Raw genomic sequence first — 23,510 nt, 5'->3', positions numbered from 1 at the left:
GTGAAAAGTGAAAGTGTCAGTCGCTCAGTCATGTCCAACTCTTTGCAACACCATGGACTATAGCTCGCCAGGCTCCTCTATCCATGGAATTCTCCAGGCAAGAACACTGGAGTGGGTAACCACTCCCTTCTCGAGGGGATCTTCCCAATAAAGATATTCAGTTTTGCCCATAGCTGAATATTAATTATTCACCAAATGTATATTCAGCATGGTGGCGGTTTAGTCATTAAGTCATGTCCAACTCTTGCGATCCTGTGGACTGTAGCCTGCCAGGCTCCTCTGTCCATGGGATTCTCCAGGCAAGAATAATGGAGTGGGTTGCCATTTCCTTCTCCAGGGGATCTTCCCAACCCAGGAATCAAATCCGGGTCTCTTGCATTGCAGGCAGATGATTTACCAACTGAGCTATGAGGAAAGCCAAAGGAAATACTCGATACAGGGCAGGGTTCATATTCACTAAATAGCTAATGAATTAACTTAACGACTGTAGACAGGTGAGTCCAATGATATTTCTTTAAAGGATCAGTTAGGTGCACAGTAGTTTAAAGGAGAGGTATAATCACAATTCTTCCTTAGCTTCTGATATAGCTGCAATTCACACTAGGAACACAGCAGTTAATGGTATTAAACACACTAGTTTTGTGTAAGAAGCTGAAAACCCCCAAGAGGTGAGCAACAGTATGCTGCTGCTGCTGCTAAGTCGTGTCTGACTCTGTGCGACCCCATAGACCGCAGCCCACCAGGCTTCCCTGTCCCTGGGATTCTCCAGGCAAGAACACTGGAGTGGGTTGCCATTTCCTTCTCCAATGCATGAAAGTGAAAAGTGAAAGTGAAGCTGCCCAGTCATGCCCGACCCCTAGCAACCCCATCGACTGCAGTCCACCAGGCTCCTCCGTCCATGGGATTTTCCAGGCAAGAGTAGTGGAGTGAGTTGCCATTGCCTTCTCCGAGCAACAGTATTATGGAGAGAAATAACCAACTCAAGCAAGTCTGCCAATAAAACATCTGCAATAATTAACATGACATTACGCTGTCTGCTCTCCTGATGGTACTGCAAATGTACATCACACACTCACCTTCCTGTTCCTACTTCTCCCCTTTCCTCCCCACCTTCTTCCCAACAAGAGAAGCTGCTCAACAGAATCATTCTTACACAATGACAATGACAGCGACAAATACCTGCTCGTTACATGGTACAACCAATATTTCCCATCTGCTCCTGACCTTGCTGTTTTCTGATCTTTTTTGTGGTAAACGTGCTTAAGCAAAACCTGAGCTCCCAGGACTGCAAGTCTCTCCCCATGTCTGGTTCCACCAAACTTAGAAAATAAGGAGACTCCTCCTTCTCTCTGTGATTCTAGATCCATAGAAACTTTCCCCCTCCCACCTGAACCCTTAGAGCATGAGCTATCCAAGAACAAACATTCGGAGAGGAAGCATGAAACTGCTGTTACTGTTGTCCTTAATTCAACACGGAAGCAAGTGCTGAGGAGTCAGAGGTGGGCCGTGATGGTTACTCACCTATTTCTCTCTCCCCACGCCAATCTTTCTATAATCTGCGTTGTGATGTTGGGACAAGGAAGCTGTAAAGTTCATGTCCTAGACTAATTGTCAGCTGAATGCTCAGTATATTCTGTCTGGGGGAGCCATGAAAAAAAAACTGGAAGGTGGGAAGAAAGAAGGTCCTTCTTTCTGTTTTTCAAGTTCTGTTAGTACTTCCTGTGAGCAAAAGGCAGCTGTGGTTCCAAGTTCTCGTTTCTGTGGCACTCCTGGAAGCAGGGAAAGGCCTGGCCGCCCCCTTCAGAGGTCTAAGCATCCAGTCTTCCTCCTCCAAGCATCTAAATTCTTCCTAATCCACCTCTTGCCTTTTGCTTTAGAAGTGATGGCTATTTCCTGTGGGTACCATTAATATCTAAGTTACCTTGTGTGATATAACACATACGTAACTTGGTCTTTATCACCAGTTCCTTACACAGAGCTCCTAAATCCCTTGAATTTCCAGGGTGGCAGGAGCCTCTTTTGTTTTTGTAGCTGACTCTTGGCAAGCCTCTAGTTAGCTTCAAGATGGGGACTGGTTGCCACGAAGACCAAGGCATGACCACAGAGCTGCAACTTTCAGCCCTATCTCCTGACCTCTTAACATTCAGGCCGGGGCAGCCCACCTCCAAGTGCCCTTAGCCACTCTGCGCTACTGAAGTCCGGGTTGATGTTGAATCAGAGAGAGCCTTGGATGTTAGGTTAAGGAATTTTATTCTTTGCAATGAATATATTATCTATTCTCTGTAAAGGAACAGTCATGGGTGACATTAAACATTTTTTAATTGTAAAAAAAAATTGAGTTTGATCAACGACCAATGACTTATCATCAGTCAGGCTTGCATAATAAAGCTTCCAGGCTGGTAAATGCAGTTACCCACTGGAAGAGAGGCACAGCCCAACTCCACGGGGACAGAAATGTCCGTGCTCAGGATACTTCCAGACCTCTCACCTTATGCACCTCTTCATCTGGTAGTTCATTTGTATCCTTTATAAAATCCTTTATAATAAACTGAAACAAGTAAAGTGTTCCCCTGAGTTCTGAGTCACTGATCAAAGCAGGTCACTAAATGTGAGGATGGGGTTGTGGGAAGCCTTGATTCATGGGGGCAGTGAGAGGCAGAGGAGGCCAAGGACTTGCGCCTGACATCTGGAGTGGGGACAGTCTCCAGGGACGGAGTCCTTAACCTGTGAGGTGTATACTCACTTCACACAGTTAACGTCAGAATCAAAATAGAGTGCAGGACACCTAGATGGTGCCTGGAGAGGTGGGGAACTGGTTGGTGTGGGGGAGAAACTCCACACATTTGGTGTCAGGGGTGGTGTTGGAAAACAGTCCAGAATTGGTGACAGAAGTGTTGTATGTAAAAACACAGACCCCAGCATCATTCTGCTCGGGCTTCCAACACTTGTGTAAATAAATCCATATATTAAATTTCCTGTTTTCAAATACTTAGCAAGATTTCTGCCTTCCTGGTTGAAATCTGACTTATACAGAGGAACTCAAAGAGAATAACTTTGAGAGAGAATTCTTCACCTTACCAATACTATCTAATCTAGCATCACCAGGTATTAGTGTAGCTCCTAATAAGGTAACACTTTGATTCTCCTTACTCTGAAAAATATAAAGAGCAAGAAGCAGATCTAGGTGTTTCTGGGTGCCCAGCTAAAGTATCATTAGAGTAGCACTAAAATCTCACAAGCACATGTCAAGATCAATATATTTTATTAGTCTAGCGATTACAGGGAGTTAAGTTATTGGCCTTTAACAAAAGGCCAATAACTTCGTTTATGTGACATAAAGAATGGAATGAAAATTGGGGGATTTTGATGTCTAGTTCTGATTCTATCACAAAATATGTGACTTTACACAGGTCAGTTTACTACTCAGACTGAACCTCTCACATTTCTTCTGGCTGTGATTCTACACATGGTATGATACACCTTTCCTAATGCTGACATCTAGTGGATAGACTTAAATTCAGTATTTAAAAATGAATAAGCTTAGTTAAGCTATTTTAAGTAAAAGACTCACTAGGATGCCTGGTTACGTGCAATAAGTGCAATAAATTAGGAGACCAATATTGCTCCTTAAATGAAAGTGAACCATGATAAAATAATACTACATCAGATTGTCCTGGCATCTTTGAATTTGATTCAGAGATTATGGGTACTCTTCCATACACCCAGCCATTAAAAATTAAGCCACCAGGCAAATTAGCTGCCTGAGTTGCAAATTTAGAAGAAAGCAAAGAAATGCTTCCTGCTCGAGTGTGCTGCATTCAGGGACAGACACAGGATATGACAAGGGCAAGCACAAAGTTCTAAGTAAGTGACTTAGGAGTGTATAAGACAGTGTATGATGGAAAACATGAAAAAAAAATTCTGAAACTCAAAATTACCTGTTTCATCAGGATTTATTATGAAGGTTTTTCTTTAAAAACTATGACCACTGAACAAAAGCAGTATTCTGAATTCACTTTCTTAAAACCTACCACTATTCTGAAATCATGAAAAAATTACATATATCAATACCTGTATGTGGTAAAAATACATACATTAAAAGGCAAGGGAATGATAAACACAAAATCTAGGATACTGGTTATCTCTGGGAAGGCACAGGGCCACAGGACTGGGAAACTTCAAAGGTTTAGGGAATACTCTAGTCCCTCAATGGCTGGTAGATTCATGGGATTCTTTTTAATCTTTTAAATTCCTAAATAAACTCTAGCCTTCATCAGACATTCTATTATATAGTCACTACTCAATAAACATTAGCTCAATTAATGAATGAATTAAAATTCAAGTGAAAAAAGCTTGTTCATCAAAGAAGAGCGTATCTAAGCCAAGGGCATCTGTAAAAGGTGCAGCTTTAGGTCAAACGAAACAAACTGCAACTTTACAAAGTAGGCGGTAAGCTTATGGAATGTGCTACCTACAAAGGAATAATTAAACTATAAGTTCCACAAAAGCTGCTGTTGCTGCTAAGTCGCTTCAGTCGTGTCTGACTCTGTGAGGCCCCATAGACCGCAGCCCACCAGGCTCCCCTGTCCCTGGGATTCTCCAGGCAAGAACACTGGAGTGGGTTCCCATTTCCTTTTCCAATGCATGAAAGTGAAAAGTGAAAGTGAAGTCACTCAGTCGTGTCCGACTCTTAGCGACCCCAGGGACTGCAGCCTACCAGGCTCCTCCGTCCATGGGATTTTCCAGACAAGAGTACTGGAGTGGGGTGCCATTGCCTTCTCTGCCACAGAAGCTGAGAAACTTTATTAAGGGCAAGGCTAACAGGCAAAGGTTTACTGCTAACACATTAAAGCTGGTCTAGACATCAATGTTATCTTCCCACAACACTCGTGATATCACCTCTGAACAAATATGCATTGGTATTTCTCATGTTCTTATGCATTACAGCAGTGAGAGCCAAAATTCTTAAAATCTTGATCCTAAAACCTAACATTCATCCTCAGAAAAATCAAATCGCCTTTTAACATATCTTGGCGGGGAGGGTAAGGGCTACAGAGACGTTTTCGTTCACTACATATACACATTCTGCCTCATTCTCAAGGAACTTGGGCCTCACTCCCAGGTAAGGAGGTCTCAAGGTGGTGAAAAGGAGGAAATAAGAATCCACCATCATTCTTTTCCCTCAGAGATTTCAGAGCAGGAAGAAAAGGGGGAAAGCAGGAGACCTCCAAGCTCAAAGAAATCTGCCAGTATTTGATATACACAAGTAACAATTTCTAGTTATTACATTATGACTGTAATGGTTAAGAGGCTCTTAAAAACTGTCCTTCAGGGACTTCTCTGGTGGTCCAGTGGTTAAGACTCAATGCTTTCACTGCAGGGCGCACAGGTTTGACTCCTGGTTGGGGAACTAAGATCTTGAATGCCACAAAGCACAGCTAGAAAAAAATTTTTTTTAATTAAAAAAAAAATTTGTCCACTTTCCCTCATAATTTGAATTAAAAGGTATTCTCTGAAGCAAGAATTCCATGTTTTTTTTCTGATGGACTATGGTTTCTTCTTTTTTTTTTGGCTGTACCATGTAGCAAATTCGGATCTTAATTCCCCCACCAGGGATCAAATTTTTGCCCCCTGCACTTGAGGCACTCTTCCTAACGACTGGACCGTCAGGGACGTCCCTGTGGTTTCTCCATAACGTTAACAGTCACCGTGAGGAGTGAAAGATACCAGACAGAAAGGCTTAATATCCAATCATCAACGAGTAAGAAAATCTTAGACCAGGAAGGGACCATCCACACTGGCCTTGGACTGATTTTGAGCTTCCAAAGCAGTGAGGAATAAATTTCTGTTGTTTATGAACCACCTAGTTGGTGGTCCTCTGTTAAAGCAGCCCAAACTAAGACATGCATTAAAATGGAAGACTCAAGCTTGACCATCTAACCTTAGTAAGAACGTATTCTACAACATCTGTTTATGCCAAGCTGTAATCGAGTCTCTGCTTAAATACTTTTATTCTGCATGAGTACATCCAAAGAGGAAGTCATTCTGTTTTCAAATGATACCTTTCTAGACTTGAGTCAATTTTTTAAAACTTTTTAGAAACTTCAGCCAATAATCAAATGACACACTAAATCTGACATGAAGCCCATTCTCAACCACCACACAAAACTTGCATGAAGTTGAAACTTGCTAATTTCTCCTCCTTGGTCCCAGTTCTCACCGGCCTCCTGGAACCAAACTAACCAAACAATCCCTGTGCTGCTTGACAGCGTGGCTTTTAAGAACATCTTTAAAATATGGTATCAGAATCAGATTACAATGATAGAAAGAATCAAAGGACCACAACCAAAAAAGAAAAAAAACAAAACAAAACAAAAACCCCACAAATGTTCTATTCAAAAAAAGCAACTGGCAGACACTTGGTGACATTTTACAAGTCTTGACCTTTTTTTGTGCTTTGGTAACACAAACATCAGAGCACTTACTATTGGCATCCTCCCTATGACAATTATGACATTTCTTGTGTTAAACTTTAAGTATCTCAAACTGATATGTTAAAACTGATATGTTATTTTTTACATGTTTATTTCATATTCCTTGAACTAGAATGTGAGTTCTCTGAAGGCAGGGTCTCTCCAAGGTATAACTCCTCTTCTACTCCCTTTTCTACAGACTATGTTGCTGTTTCTGTGATTACTAATTAGTAAACAGAAGTTTTTTCAAAGCTATTTCTGTTAGGATATTTCCTAAGGAATGGATGTGTAACTCTTCTTTAAGATTAGTTATACAGACATAAAAAACTCTACACTTACTCAAACATGATGGAGAAAGAAAGGTCTAATGGATTTTTCACTAATAGGAGTTCTTTATCTGAGGTTCAGAGAGAGAATTCGGTGATCTGTGAACCTGAATGGGAAACTTCTTACTAACCTTTATGTGAAATTTAGCAATTCCTTCAGTTAGGATTATAGGCAACAAGCCACAGTAGGATTAGAAATATCTATTGAATGTGTCATTGATAAAAATCACAGATATTTTCATATTACAATTACTACAAATTCATCATTATTTTTTTTATTTATTTTTATCATTATTTAAAATTACAGTACTTAACTAAATTGTCACTAAAGCTTATTCTCTAATGTGAGAAGCATATATAATGATCAAAAATTTGTATTTTTAGTATTTGTTAACTGTATTGCAATGATAACGGGTTTCTTTTTTAATTCTATGCATTTTACTTCACAAAATCATGGATCATTATTAGAATTCATGAAACAACAACAAAATAAAAGGGGGGTAACCCCTGCCCTATAACAGAGTGTGGGTGATGTGATTACAATTTCAAAGAATGACCATAACTGTCATAATCATATCCATTATAATAAAATGATAAGTGAGTTTTAAAATATAAATACCTGCTTATGATTAGAAAAAACAGAAAGGGACTTTTAAGCTGATCATTTTCACTTAGACAAGACAAAGTATATCTATAGAAAAATTAATTTTCAAATACCTATTAACTTGTTATGATTAGAACAATCACAGGACTGTAAATGGTTAGGTGCTCAGGACCCTTTAACAGCGACTATTTACTGCTGCTGTTGTGTTCTTTAACTTTTACGATTTTATAAAAGGACCAAAATCCATTATAGGTAGAATTCTTATATTTAAGAAAGTATGTAAAAATGTCTTTCCTTCTAGCTAGCTTCAAAATATACACATACATTTTATTTCTAACTACTAGAACTATGGCTTGGACTTCTCCTGCTCAACTATACTGGTGATAGCTAAAATGACTTAGAAAGGAATTCAAGGAAAAACACATACCTCTCCTATTGAAAGGAAGCTGTAAAAAAAAAAGTTCCAATTAATCTACATTACTTCCCATTCTAAGCCAGAAACTAAACAATATAGGTTATTTCCTAGAGACATTTTTAGCAGTTCAATAATAGGCACAGAACATTTTTCCTTAAATTATGTTTAGCAGATCATTTTTCATTTAAACCATAACTTTTCACGTGTATTTGAATAATCATTTCCCCCAAAGACATATTTACCTTCAGCCAGTGCTGGTGATTCTGTTCGTGTCCCTCTTATCTGTTTAAAGAAAGGAAAAAGGAAGACAGTCTAAAACATTATTATAATTTAAAACAAAGTTTAATTTTATTAAAACTAACTTTAACCACAAAGTTCATCAATGCTATCATATATCACATGTATAAGCCATATCCTTCCCCTCTTGGGTTAACTCAACAACTATTTATGGAGGACTTACTAAGGCGTTATCTTAAGCCCTGAGAAATATCAGTAAGTGATATACCCTAGTTGTCACCATCAAGATATTCAAAGACAAACAGGTGTACCAAGTACTCAGTTCTCATCATAGCTTATAAAGCAGGAGGTAGCAAGAGAAAAAAAATAAATTCTTTACTCAGATGATAAGAGAAAAAACTAGAAATTCCTCCTTATTCTTGTAAAATTATCAAAAGAGGCATGTTTCTATATTCTTATCAAAGTTTAAGTTCAGCTTCAATGTATTAGAAAATCAGTTTTACTACAAGTACTAAGATCCTTATATTCCATGACAATAATGACAGAGGCACATTTGGCTAAACTCACTGAACCACAAAGTCCTCTCAAGGACTGGTTTTACTATTTCAAAGCCTTATTAAATAATTTTAGGTGAAATAAAGTTTTCAGAATGAATTTAACTTTGCAACTAAGAACAACTATAGCCCTATGACTAGCTGAATTCACATAGAATGAGGGGAAATATTTGACTAATGTAACTAACCACTTTTATGAGAAGATTTCTTTCCCTATTTATCTGGTACAACCCAAGAGTCCAAGATTAACAAATATAACAAAACTTCCTATGTATAAAAAATTGGTAGCATCTTGAGGGAATTGGGCACAGTTTTCCCAGTGGTACATGATCTGACACACTCTTCCCTAGGTAGAAATGTGATGCTATCTCTGACAGAGTAAAAAAAAAAAAAAAAAGGAAGAAAGAAAGAAAATTATACATATATAGGAACCAAAAGATGAACAGTAGATTGGCAACCTTAGGGTTCACTGAATTAAAAGTTCTGATTCTAGGGGAGAAGGGAAGGCACTTCTGTCAGGAGATACAAGAAGAATTCTGAAGCAATAACCAACAGGAGAATAATGGGAGAGGGTCCTGTAAACTGACCCCTCACCATGAGGACTCATGGCGGCTCCTACACAACAGACAATGTACAGAGAACCCAGGGGATGGGACCGAGGCTGCCATGCCCACTGACAACCATAAATGGACAACTATCGCAACACAGCCCAGAAAGCATAAAGTAACCACAGGCGCTGATCCCTTGGGGAGGAAAGTCTGGGTCACTCCACCAGGAAAATGCCTCAGCCTGTTGAAGGGTGCTGGCTGAAGGTGAGGACAATCTAGACTTAGTAGCTGACTGAACTAAAGAACGTCATTCCACTAAGCCTGCTGTCGTAAGTCTGATGTAGAAACTGTGGTCAGCCACCATCCTGAAAGCTTAGTAGTAGCTGGAAGTAAACGGCAAGCACCTAATGGCGGGCTGCACAGGACACCCTCCCGCCCCGCCTCGCGTTTGCACTCCAGCGGAGGCGCCTCCCCTTAGCGGCTTGCTGCACTGGGGGGGCTCACTTCCTGCTCAGAGGCTTTGCAATAAGAGACGCCTACAGGAACTCTTAGGCCATCCTGAGTCATAATGAACCTGGAAGTATGAAGGTGTTAATACCAAGAGCCTGGGCAATCACTGGCCATTGGTGAGATGAAGTCTGGTAGACAAACACCCTCCTCCTCCCACCAATAGGCGTATTCTTCATATCTTCTCAGGGGGTTTTCTTCAAGATCAAGCCCAAATGCTCACAGAAGTGACCAGGTCAATAATACTCCCTTAGATTGACTTTCCTTTTCTGTTTCACTTGCCCCAGTTCTCCAACTTGTGTTTCTCATGAACACTTACCCCAAGAAATCACCTGTCTGAAGAGTCCCTGTCTTGGGCTCTGCTTTAGGAGGTGAAAACAGGTCTAGACACTTGTCCTTCAGGACACCATATGTCCTTTCCTTTCTGTCCCACCTCACTGGATGCTCCCTCTTCATCTCCTGTGCTGAACTTTTTTGAAATCCCTGAATGCTGACATGTCCCAGGACTCAGTTGCAAGTCCTCTGCTCTCCTTGTGACCTCATCCTATCTCATAACTTTCTGAATATAAATTTAGCAAAATCTAAAACTTGCTCAAATTTATTTATCCAGTCCAGACACTTCTCCATCTCTGCACTTTCATAGCATTCCCTACTCAGTATCTCCACTAGGATGTTTTAACAGATAGCTCAAACTTAACATGTTCAAAACTGAACTCCTCATCTCACTCCCCATGCCTGACCTACCCACAGTCTCCCCCATCATTTGATGACACTTCTATCCTTACAGTTGCTCAGTTAAAAACCTTGGATTTCTCTGCAATTACTCTTTCTCACGTATCCCTTTTCAACTGAAACTCTCACTACCTACAATCTTCATGCTCTCTATTCTACCTCCTATCTACTCACTGTCGAAGGCTGAGCTGCATTAACAGTATTAGATCTACTATTACTTCTGTATTCAAGAACCTCCAGAACAGGTGGTGCAAAGTGAGATGCTGAGATTGTGTTGGAAGTTCTAACTGGGGCTTTGTCTATAGACTGCCACAGCTACTAACAAGTCAGGCTAAAAAGGCAGGTGATCCACTGCTAGGTACTCATATAAAACCATTTTGAGATGTTATGAAGTAATTGAGTAAGTTTTGGAAACATTCAGTAGGCCAAAATAAAGAGTCTGAGGGCTGTATTTGGTTGATGAACCATCAGTTTGCAGCTTCTGCTTCGGAACTTTGTACTGTTTCTAATTGCTGCTATACTATTAATCCTTAATCTGTTGTTATACTTTCCTCGATCAGATAAGAGATGAACGGGAGCTACTTATGTTCAAAGCCTAACCACTCTGGTTTTTCTCACAAGCTCCTCGAGGATCAATGCTACTACAAATGGAATGAATAAACACATTTTTGCTTTTCCTGCCAAACGAAAACTTCCTTCCCTAAGACCTATTGCAGCCACCCAGAAATAAAACAAGTGGCTTGGCTGGCCACTTGCATAAACCACAGAAGAAAAACCAGTGCCATTTACATAACACCATGGGGGAAAAGCTCTATTGATTCTGTTTAATTCTTAGTAAATCATGAAATAATAAAACATCTGTAATTGTTTTTACCCTTAGAAATCAAACGTCAAGTCATAAGTAGTGAATATTAGATAATATGTAAATTAGACAATCTTTTATCTATAAACCTAGAGGTTCTTCAAATAAGTGTTAAAATTTCTTTGCCTCCAACAAAACATAAAATAGAAGAGTTATGACTTCAGAGCATTGTCAGCCACATTTACAGCTTTGCAGTATTTCAAATGATGGTACATAAATCTAACTGCATTAATAAACGGTGTTGAAATAACCCCATGGAAAAGTCCAACCTTTTCCACCTAGGTTGCAGTTCTCCTCCACTTGGGTATATGATAAAACATAACTGAATTCAATTTTTTTAAGTTCCCCTTAATATACACAGAGCAATTTAAAAAGCTATCTTAGAAAAGAGCACTCGAAATAAAGGGCCTACTGATTATACTCACAGATCAGACAATATTACAAAAAGTGCAATATTACATAATTCCAACAAATATCTGATAAGTTTTAAATCTGAGAACTTGACAAGGTATTCTGTGTCTATTTGAGAGAAAGGAAACATGCAAGTCTATAAAAATTTCTTGAGAGACAGGATAACAGGTGAGATGGATCCATCCTACTCATCAGAAATTAAAATTTTTTGGCCCTGGGTTAGATATACAGTGAGGGGAAGAAATCAGAAATTAGAATAAGTTCAACTGTATATACATGTTTAAAAAAGAAAAAGCCCAACACCAAATATTTATCACAAGGTCTGTTTATGTATATACCACTAAAAGAGATACCCTAGGAGATACCATGATGAAAAAGATGGTGCACTCTAAAAATGTCTAGTCTTAGTATAGCAATTAAAATATTTAAGGTGAAAATGAGTATCATGAGAAACAGCTACACAGAGTGCTGCAGCAATCACGGAATTCCAGCTAGGAGTAGAGCCTGGAAATCAGGTATCAGGAAAGATTTTATGACGCTATGGAGCTCTGGTAGCTGAAGCAGATTTTGGAAAATGAATACAATCTGGGCAAGAAGGAAAAGAAGGTATAAGGTATAAAAAGAACATTCCATGGGAGGAATGTATAATCATCACAGGGCAGTGAAGAAAGAAAACTTAATAAACTGTGATGAAGCAGTTCCACACTAAACTAAGATACAACCTTCCCAGCCTACACAGACCAGACAGAGACGAGTTTAAGCTCTTCCAGAACCAGACTCTGCTGCGTGCACTGGTGTGGCGTGGGGCCTCAGCACCCGAGTCCAGGCGCGCCTCCGGCGCTGCTGCGCTTACACACCAGGGGGCGCTGCTCCAGTGCGGCGGGAAGACCCCGATCCCCAAACCCACCCATGGCCCCAAAGGGCATTCCTGTGCTGTGCCTGACACACAGATGTGGCCCTCTCTGCAGAGGACAATCTGAGGGGACCGCTGCTCCAGTGTGGCGGGAAGACCCCGATCCCCAAACCCACCCATGGCCCCAAAGGGCATTCCTGTGCTGTGCCTGACATACAGATGTGGCCCCTCTCTGCAGAGGACAATCTGAGGGGACCGCTGCTCCAGTGCGGCGGGAAGACCCCGATCCCCAAACCTACCCATGACCCAAAGGTGGCATTCCTGTGCTGTGCCTGACATACAGATGTGGCCCCTCTCTGCAGAGGACAATCTGAAGAATTACCCTGGCTATACCCAACACAAATCTTTGTTGATGTAAGTTAAAATATTTTATGATATGTAGAGGTCTTGATACCTAATACCAAACTGCTTTACAAAGATACATCTCAATCTATAATGCCACCAGAACCATGCCTCCTGGACATGAACTTCACTGTTTGAAAAGTAAAAACACACCACAGTGTGTTTCTGCACATGCACATACAATATGGTGCCTTCTTTCACAGTGTTTTTGTTGAGCCACTAAATAACATTGACTCTTTTTACTCTGCATTTGTAAAACTAGTCCCTTCTCGTTTTTCTATCAAGGCCTTACTTATTTTTAAGAGGATCACTGTCACTTTTGAATTCCTAGTTCAGACACTGTATATAATAAATGCATATGATAAAGTTAGGCACTGTCTTCAAAAACGATCTACTAGGCTGCCATTTCATACGCACTTACTGTGTTTGAGACACACCGTGCATGATTTATTTCACTGAAGACTAACAATCTAATCAGATTAAAATTATTTGCCTCTTTTCCTTGATGAGGCTTTAAAGGGTGAAGTAGCTTGCCCAGAGTCACAAGAGAGGGAGACGGGAAGGGAGGCAGGGAATGAGCAGGAAAATTATTTTTCAGGAAACTGTTCAAGCAGTAAGTTATAATATTCCTCTGTGTAATTGTGACTTTTTGTAAAGTAAATATTGGGTTGGCCAAAAAGTTCATTCGAGTTTTCCTGTAACACCATATAGAAAAACCTGAACAAACTTTCTGGGCAACCCAATGTCACTTTCCCATTAACATCCTCTGTAAAATTATGACGATTCCTTAAATAATAAACCACAGCAGCATAACTGGAAAGCCTGAGGCAGTAGCTTCATAAAGATGATCACTAGGCTTTGGGAATGTTGTTCAGAACCTTCTCACTGATCTCCTGGCTCCTGTCATCACCAAGCCCTGATTACTGGACTTTCTACAATGGGATTTCTCTAAGACCTAAACTCAGGTATGTTTTGGAACACACAGCAATAAACATACTGTAAGATGCATTTGTGGACAACAGGTACTGTGATCATGCCAACCTAAAGATTCTACAGGCTTAAGTACATTCTGTAAAACAAATACATAACCTATTTTGCAGTTGCAAAAACTCAAATTCTTTAAAATAAATGTTTGTTTCAAAGAAAAGATAGGAATTTTTACTGTGGTTCATTTACTCTACTTCATATATTCAAAATTCATCATAAAATTTACACATATGATTAAACTTTAAAGGAATTATAATTAAGAAGAGTGATAATAACAGGCAAAATAAAAAAATTACAACTCTATATATAAAGAAAATACCATTTACCCCATGGACAATTTTGGAAAAGATCAAATAAATATCTATTTATTTAATTACACAGCCTCCTAAGAATATACAGGCTCCAAAATAATCAGTCATTGTATTAGCACTGAAATGACCATCCTTTCCAGCTTCTTCCCTGCTTCATCACCTCCCACTACCACCCCTCCTTCCGCTCCTAGCCCTACTCTGAACTAAAAAGTTAAAAAAAAAAAAAAAAAATTGGCTCATCTCAGAAAAGCAAAGCTGGGTCAGAAAACCTAGAACTGTTTTTCACCACATTAACAGATGTAAGCAAAAAGGACTGACATATGATCACGTCAAAGATGCAGAAAGAGCTTTTCATGAAGCTATACTTGCAATTAAAAAAAAAAACAAACCTTAGCAAAGTAAGAATAAAAAGAATAAAAGATATCTACCCTTACCGAAGCCTATAATAAATAGTCCTTAATGAAGAACTGTTAAAACATTCCCTTTAGAATCAAAATGAGACAAACAGGTCCACGATCAATACTTCTACTCAACACTGTATGCAGGTCCTAGCCAACTTTATAAGAGAAAGAGATTAAAGGTTAAAAAATTTTTAAGGAAAAAACAATTCATGAGTTTGGCAAGGTAACAATATTTTTATCAACATGAAAATCTCAACTGCATTTCTATTTTCCAGTAAAAAGAACAAAAGAGAATTTTCCCCACAGACACAGTTCACAATAGCAAAAAGCAATCAGTAACTAGGAATAAACCTAACAAAAGCTTTGTAATTTCTGCATGGAAAACAATCATAAAACTTTAAGAAAGCCATAAAAAAATGTAAAGACATGTTCATAAATAAGAAGACAATACTGTAAGAAATGTCAATCCTTTCTAAAATCCACATTAATATTCAATGCATTTCCAACCCAAATCCCCAAAGTATTCTTTTTACATAAAAAAGCAAAAATCAAAAAACAGTCAAAATGCTCAAGGACTCAAAACAAGACAACCTGCTCAATCAGATATCAAGATATAAAATGAAACAACAGTAATTAAGACAGAATGGAATTAACACAAAGACAAACTGGCAAATGAAAGCATAGTCGACAAGCAGAATGCACAGTCCAGGAATACATATGGACCTTTATGAAGAGGAAGCAAATCCTGAGGGACTGCACTGCAGATCACTGGGGAGAGACTGCTGCATAAATGGAGCTAGGGTAATTAACTGTTCATAAAGAAAGTAAAATCCCTATCCTATACCACAGATAAATCAATTCTCATGGGATTAAACACTTTAATTTGAAAGGAAAAACCTCAAATTTTAAAAGAAAATACAAAAGTGGTTCTTTATAATCCCAAGGTAGGGAAGTGAAGTGAAGTCGCTCAGTCGTGTCTGACTCTTTGCGATCCCATGGACTCTAGCCTACCAGGCTCCTCTGTCCATGGAATTCTCCAGGCAAGAATACTGGAGTAGGCTGCCGTTTCCTTCTCCAGGGGATCTTCCCGACCCAGGGACGGAGCCCAGGTCTACCACACGGCCCTTCCCGACCCAGGGACCGAGCCCGGGTCTCCCGCACGGCCCTTCCCGACCCAGGGACCGAGCTCGGGTCTCCCGCACGGCAGGCCGACGCTCTACCGCCTGAGCCAGCAGGGAAGCCCCGAGTTACGGAAGGAGAGCACAATGTAGATAAAATATTGGAAGTATTAACCACAAATGAAAAGCCTGATAAATTTTATTCTATTAGCATCAAAAAATTCTGCTTATTGACACTTTAAAGAAATTGAATATACAAACCACTAAGCTACAGAAAGCTATTGATGACATATATAAGAGAAAGGATCAGTATCTAATATGTAAAGAACTGCTAAACTCAGTTAAGAGCAAGACAAATAAATCAATGAAACAATGGACCACAGTCATAAAGTGGCTTTTCAATAAAAAGAAACACAAAAGTTAAATCCTCAGTCTTGATGTTTATAAGCTAAAACCACATGAAATATCATTTTACACCCATGTGATTAGTAAAAATAAAGAGCTTTAACAAGAGTGTTGACAAAAATGTTTATCAACAGGTACTCTCAGATACCCAGAATGTGGGATTATCAATTGATAACCACTTTAGGTGATAATTAAGTGATCATCAATCACTTTAGGAAACATTTGGCATTATCTTGTTAAAGTGAACAATCCTACTCTCAGGTATATACCTAGAGAAACTCTTGTATAGAGAAGCACTATTTGTTACAAAAAGGAAAAAAAATAACAAAACACTGCAAACAACCTACACGTTCAATGATAGGAAAATGAATACACTGTAGCTTTTTCACACAATGAAAATTTACAGAGCAGTACAAAGAAGCTGTAGTCACCAAGAAGGATATGGATGAAATGTCAGAAACGATGAACTCATCAGAAGTCTTAAGAAGACTACATAATGATTTTCACACAGCTCAAAAAAGGCATAATTAAAATACATATATTTAGAGACACAGACAATTGTGACTTTTAAGCTATAAAAGTGATAAACACATAATTCAGGAAAAATATTTTCCTTTAGGGGGCAGCAGGGAGACTGTACAGAGAAGGAACAAAGCAGCTTCCTAGACCTTAATCAGAGGTGACTTCATGAACTTTCACTTTATGCTTATTAACAACTTATAACTTATTTATCTTTCATATATGAAGTGTTGAAGCACATTATAAGATGGTTCAGGTAAAATGATTCTGTAAATTCTTGGTCTGCATGTCACACTTATGCTGATAGGAAACAAGCATGTTTTCTCCTATCAGTGTTAAAACAACGAATCTACACGCAGAGCACAAAGGTGAATGGTACAATTTACTACTCTTTAAGGAAACTGCTCCACTTTCAAAATAGCAGAAGTTTTTGAGATAAGCCTTGTCTCCTTCTAAGGTGTTTACAGTAAAAACCCCTCTTTTCTCCATTAGAATAATCAGAATCAGAAGTTGTTCAATTCAGAAAAATTCTTCAGATAGATAGATATAATATACATGCACATTCATCAGCTAATCCTGTTATGAAGACCAAGACATTCTTTGAATACAGGTCATTTCTAGAGTACTGAACATGATTTCCTGCATAGCCTACTGAGATTTTTCAAGCTCTCTGTGGTGAAGGACAGCTGTTTCATTTTTAAATTTTCCACCCATCATGATGGAAAGGGAAAAAATCCAGAATACTAACATGCTAGAGTTAAAAAAAAAAAAAAAGAAAAAAAAAGTTTTAAAAAGACTTACAAAATACAAATCCCAATTCTCTGCAGATTGGCAACAGTTTATGAACTAGAGTTGGTTTACAAAGCATAACATATAAAGCATGAACTCTGGAGCCAGACTGTCAGGCTTAGCTCCAGACAAGTTAATCTCTCTCTGACTGTCTGTTTACCTCTAGAGGGGATAACAAACAGTAATACCTACTTCAATGGGTTATTGTGAGGAGTAAATGAATATATGCTTAGCACTTAGAACAGCCCCTGACATACAAGTAGCATGTAAGTGTAAGCTGATGCTGTTGTTATTACTGTATAAACCATACCCACAAATACATGTTTTCTAAAACATCTGGCTGCCTTTTTAAAATGTAATGAGAAATGAAGACAGTGAAAACAGAATGTTTTATATGTTTAGTTTCATAACTTAGTACCCATCTTTTACATCATTAGTGCCCAATGACAACCCCTCTCACAGCCCGTCAGTGATCAGTCACTGTGAACGTCTGCTGTCCAGGTCACACACAGTCACTGTGAACGTCTGCTGTCCAGGTCACACACAGACCGTAAAGCACAGAGGTGTGTTTCCTCCTTGTCCCCCAGTGACAAACCCGTGGGACATTTTACAAAAATGGACAGCCAAACAAGAGAACTTGCCAACAAAGATAAAATTACGTGAAGAAACAGAAGTGGTAATGTCGGAAGTCAAACTGTAAGAGAACATAAGTGGGGTTATAGAAAAAAATAGCTGACTCCAAGAATGCTGACACTTGTCGCCATTAAGGAGACTAAATATGTAGACAGAGGAACTCTGTGGAGACAAACTTATCAACGTGAGTGAGGAAAGTGGTCGTGAAGAAAAGGACAAAGATGTCCCACAGGAAGTGATGCCAGCAAAAAAAAATTCTCATTGAAAGAACTCATAGGTGTGTCTTATGACACTGAGAAGGCAATGGGTGAAATGCTGGAAGCTGACCCAGACCTACAAGTATGACAATTTGGCCAAGGCATAAAAACAAAACTCCATATTGCAAGCTATGCCACAAGGGGGAGGGAAGGCATGGGATTTCACACTTTCAACTGCAGCAAATACTATAGATCTAACCCATGTAAAAACACACAAACACCAAAAGGGCTAACCTACACTAACAAAAGAAAATAGCGTTTCAGAAGCAAAGAACACAACGTCCATCCACTCATGTCCCTTTCTACAACTGGCTGTTCACTGAGTACCTCTGAAAACCACACTTCACAGTAACAGAATCAGAGACAAGTCCACCATTGGAAAATCCAAAGTCCCATGGCTAAGTCCACTTCTTAATTTTCTCTAGCCATTTTTCCTACTGTTGGAAATATACAACATAATCAACTGTTTAGCAGCAATATCCCCAGAGTGCCAAATATTGAGATAATGCTCTACAAAAGTATGTATTTAAGTACAGCGTGTTCTCAAACTTCTGGGTCTGAACTGCAATACCACAAATTTCAAAATACAGAGTTATACTGAGTCATCTATGCAATTTTTTAAAAAAGCTTTATTCCATAGAATGAAAAAAAAAACAATCTATGCAAAATAAAACTAGGAACCACTAATAAAATCAAATGTACACAACTCACTCTTGAAATTGCTTAATCCTTACATAACATTAAAGATTAAATGAAGTAACTGACAAATTCTGGCTGTTGTAAAAGGTACTTTGTGTTGCTTACAAACAACATTAAGCCAGTGCGCCATTCAGCATGGGCTGCTGCAGCATGCCGTGAACCAAGCCAGGACTAAAGACCTGATCATGCTGGGCCTGTGAGCTTCAGAGAGAAGGTCTGTGCCTGGGACGTCACACTGTGCTCTCCTAATTCCAGAGAGTTCTATGACCAAAACAAACATTTAATCATCTTCCCGACAAAAATACAGATCCACACGTAAGGTAATTTGACAGAAAGAAAATCTCAGCTTTTAAACTTGAAGCAAGAATCTTAAATCTCCCAAAGTTTCAATTTCTTCATCTATAGAAAGGACTATAATATGTATTCATGAAATTGAGCAACCCAGAAATAAAGTTCGAGGGGCACTTATTCCACTGTCTGGCTCTTTTCCCCAATCTTAACCTGTCAACATTAGGCCAAGAGCACTCCCTCTGCAGAGATGCTGTCACTGCCGTTCTTGTAGTTTTCAAGGTCCAAAGAGTTTAAGCAGCAACAGAGGTTAGAGTTTCTGTTTGTCGATTCAATCTTTATTGTGTCCCCAGCGGTGCTTGAGATATGAAGAAACAAGCCAGTCTTTATCCTGAAAGAGGCTAATGATTTCCTGTGGAAATGATACCTGCATATGTGCAAAGTAACAAGTCCTTAACAATTCTGCCCATACTACATCACTGTTACAGATGACAATTGCAATAGAAATTTAGAGACAATTCCAAAAGAATCCTTTTTCATGGGCCCCATGACATGTCACATCACTAGTGGTAATGTCTGGCTCTCTTCCAGGACTGGACGCCTGTTCACTGTTATTGTATCTCCTGCACTAAGCACGATGCCTGGCACACTGCAGCCTCCAACGCGTAAATGCTGGCCGAGTGAGTGAATTAAGCAAACATGATACATGATTTAAGGGGACCAGAGTAAATGCGACTTATTTAGAGTTATGGCCTCATAAGATTGGCTGTTCTGCCAAAAAGATTTCTTTAGGAAAATGAGAGATAAGGAGAGACCATTAAAAAAAAAAAAAGTAATGGGCTAACTAGTAAAATTTAGAAAAACCTGTTATTTCCCCTATTTAAATTAATAAAAAAAGACGTTAAATAGAACATTCTCAAGTGGCCATCATGGTTTTATGGATATTGGTTCTTCCAAGCTAACAGAATAATTCAATTGCAGCAAGCAGATAACCACTCAGAAGAGATACTGTATGCCTGACATGTAATATTACTTCACAACTATCTGTCTAAGAAGCCATCAAACTGTAGATTTTTTCAAAATCATTAAAAAATGCTTTGTCACACAATCTTCTTTAAAAAAATAATGCTAACCTGTTTAGCAATGGCAATTTGACAAAGATTAGAAAAGGACTTCCAACACCAGATGCAAGGCAGAGTATATACTGAGGAATATAAGACCTGTCCTCAAGAAGCTCACAGTCTGTGAAGGCAGGTAAATAAATAACGAACATACAGTGTAATTAAGTACAATGCTACACTATAGAGCTCTGTGGATAAAATACTTTAGGAAAACAGATGAAGTAATTGAATTATGCCTAGAGGAAAGTGTTAGAGAAAGCTAGAGAAGTGATGACCTTTGATTTTGCCTTTTATGTTTAGAAACACTACCACCACTAACAACTTCCAAAGATATTTTTTAGATGCCCTGAGCGCCCTGTCTCATGCATCGAACCTGGACTGGCAATCTATTTCACATATGGTAATATACATGTTTCAATGCTATTCTCTCAAATCATCCCACCCTCACCTTCTCCCACAGAGTCCAAAAGACTGTTCTATACATCTGTGTCTAAAAGAAGCATTTTAAATGCTCTCCACCTGATTCCTAATAAGGGGCACAGAATAGATTCATGTAAAAGTCCTTAAGAAAAAGCTTTGTTAAACTGAGACTGAAGCAACATCAAGAATCCCACAGAACAATAGATAAGATTTTTCAGTCACACTAAATAACAAACACTATGCCAATTTTTTCAACAATTATTATCCTATTTGCTATGCATGTTTATTTATTTTTTTAAATTTTTTTTTATTATTATTATTTTTTTCCAGTGGGTTTTGTCATACATTGATATGAATCAGCCATGGATTTACATGTATTCCCAATCCCGATCCCCCCTCCCACCTGCTATGTATGTTTAAACTTTAATGTTATTTCCACTTATTGCAGAGTTTAGTTAATTTCAGATATTGACTATTCAAGTCTGAACTTACAACAAGGGGGAACATATCAAAAAAGGACACATACCTTTTATTGTAATTATTTCACAATATATGGAAATAAAATCATCATGGAGTATGCTTTAAACTTATGCAGTGATGTCTGACAACTATTTCTCAATAAAACTGGAATAAACAAAGAATAAGGGGAAAAAATGCACTACTCTAAAAATTAGTCTTTAATGACCAAAGTGTGTGTGTGTGTGTCTTAAAGCTTTATGTTTAAAACACTGTCCAAACATGTTACACATCCTAAGATAAAACTGATTTTTTTTTTCTGTATCTTCTCTTTAAAAAAAAACAAAACAAAACCTTACATATCTTACAGCTTTTCTCTTAGGAATGAAAGAAGCCATATGATATCTAACGGATTTAACAGATACAAAACATCAATACACACAAATACAAAAGCATCACATCATACAGCTTAATTTCTCAAAACAGCTGGTAATTTCTTAATGGAATTCTGTTTTTCCTAATTTCAAGAGGCTTTGCAGAGATATATAAGTGGAAAATAATCAATATTTCCACATTTTGGCATACATAGTTTATTACTCGTGTTGCCTATTACGCAGTAAAGAGGAACTGCCATAGCCTGAAATGAGTCAACATATACACATACCATTTTGTGGTACATGCTCAGAGTGCTCACAGCACTGTATCTGCATGTTACTCTCAAACATTCGTATAAACACAAGAAGACAAATCAATAAAATAAAACTTCTCCAACCTATGCAGAGAAAAAAAAAAGCTAGTACTGTGCTATCTTTATTTTCTAGACTTAAACTCCTTAAATGATTTAACAGGTTAATATCCACAAACCAAATGAATGCATCATTGCAACACAATAATTAATTGCTGTAATTAATACTTTCATATCATCAGTAATTTTTATGTACGTATTTTAGACTGAAAAAACAAACAGAAAAAGCTGGTAAGCACCACTTCAAATGAGGGATCAAACTCAGTATCATCAAGAAATGTGACAATCACTGTATGCCTTCTGATGTGACACATGGGGACATTCTCAATACTATCCTCTGTAAAATACTTGTCAAATATGCTGTACCTCAATCTGTCTATAAGGAGACATAAAACAGAAAAATCCAAACTACAGAACAGCTTCTCAGACCGCCTGCCTGGGTGGGAAGGAGCAGGTGCGCGCACGCCCAGCTGCCCAGTCGTGTCCGCCTCTTTGGGACCCCATGCACTGTAGCCCACCGGGCTCCTCTGTCCACGGGATTTCCCAGGCAAGAATACTGGAGTGGATTGCCATTTCCTCCTCCAGGGGATCTTCCCAAATCAGGGATCAAACCTGTGTCTCCTGCATTGGCAGGCGGATTCTTTACCACTGAGGTCAACAAAAAAAAGCAAGAGTTCCATTCACGTTAAATGTGCCAGGTCAAGGGCCTCCAAATGGAAACTCAGAGAGTCACAGGAGCACAAGTGTGCAGGTCACGGAAGGAGTTCCATTCACGTTAAATGTGCCAGGCCAAGGGCCTCCAAATGGAAACTCAGAGAGTCACAGGAGCACAAGTGTGCAGGTCACGGAAGGCCAGCCCACGAACACTGCACCTCCACCCCCACGGCTTCCGACTGATCGACCCAGAGAGGGGCGCCTGAGGGATCACTGGCAGCGGCGAGAGCCCAGAGCCAGCGTCCCGACCAGACGATCGCCTGGGCTGGGCTTTCCTCGGGCTCGCCCTCCTTTCACGACTGCTCAGGTTTTTTGAGGCTGCATTCCTAGTCTCTCTGCCAGTTTTGTCAGTTACTTGCCAGCCTCCCAATACATTCCTTTTCCATCCAAATTACCCTGTCAATTTCTGCAAGCTGCAACCTAAGATGCTTGAATGAATTATAAAAAATATTCTGGACTCAAATACAATGCTAACTATAACTTCCTTCCTAATATAAAGCCATTCCTATAAATAAACAAATCTTAACTATGTTACAAATGTAACTCTGAGATGCAGACTGTAAAGATCTTATGAAATTAAAAGTGACATAAATCAGCTTTTTGAGACATTTAAGAGGTGCCTGTATTACTAAAAATAACTAAAAAAACTTTAAGTTTCAAAGTACAAAATTTGAATGCTAAAGTGTAAGAACATCCAGAAAGAAGAAATGACAACATCCAGAA

General features: G+C 38.9%; 1 protein-coding gene across 13 annotated transcripts in view; it reads right to left on the bottom strand.

Annotated features, from left to right (window-relative positions):
* CYRIB (CYFIP related Rac1 interactor B) overlaps window positions 1-23,510 on the bottom strand; it is a 143,854-nt gene that overhangs the window by 40,620 nt on the left and 79,724 nt on the right. For 7 of the 13 annotated variants that reach the window (XM_061123198.1, XM_061123190.1, XM_061123187.1 and 4 more), the window contains exons 3-4: window positions 8,061-8,100; window positions 7,831-7,849 (exon numbers count right to left, since the gene is read on the bottom strand). The gene's annotated coding sequence lies outside the window, so the exon portion shown is untranslated. The remainder of the gene's footprint in view (window positions 1-7,830; window positions 7,850-8,060; window positions 8,101-23,510) is intronic. The other 6 variants (XM_061123202.1, XM_061123194.1, XM_061123201.1 and 3 more) reach the window with 1 other exon arrangement.

The sequence above is a fragment of the Dama dama genome, chromosome 21, assembly GCF_033118175.1.
Source record: "Dama dama isolate Ldn47 chromosome 21, ASM3311817v1, whole genome shotgun sequence".
Lineage (NCBI taxonomy): Eukaryota > Metazoa > Chordata > Mammalia > Artiodactyla > Cervidae > Dama > Dama dama.
Note: the sequence above shows the minus strand (reverse complement) of the source record. Positions and strands in the feature narration are given on the sequence as shown.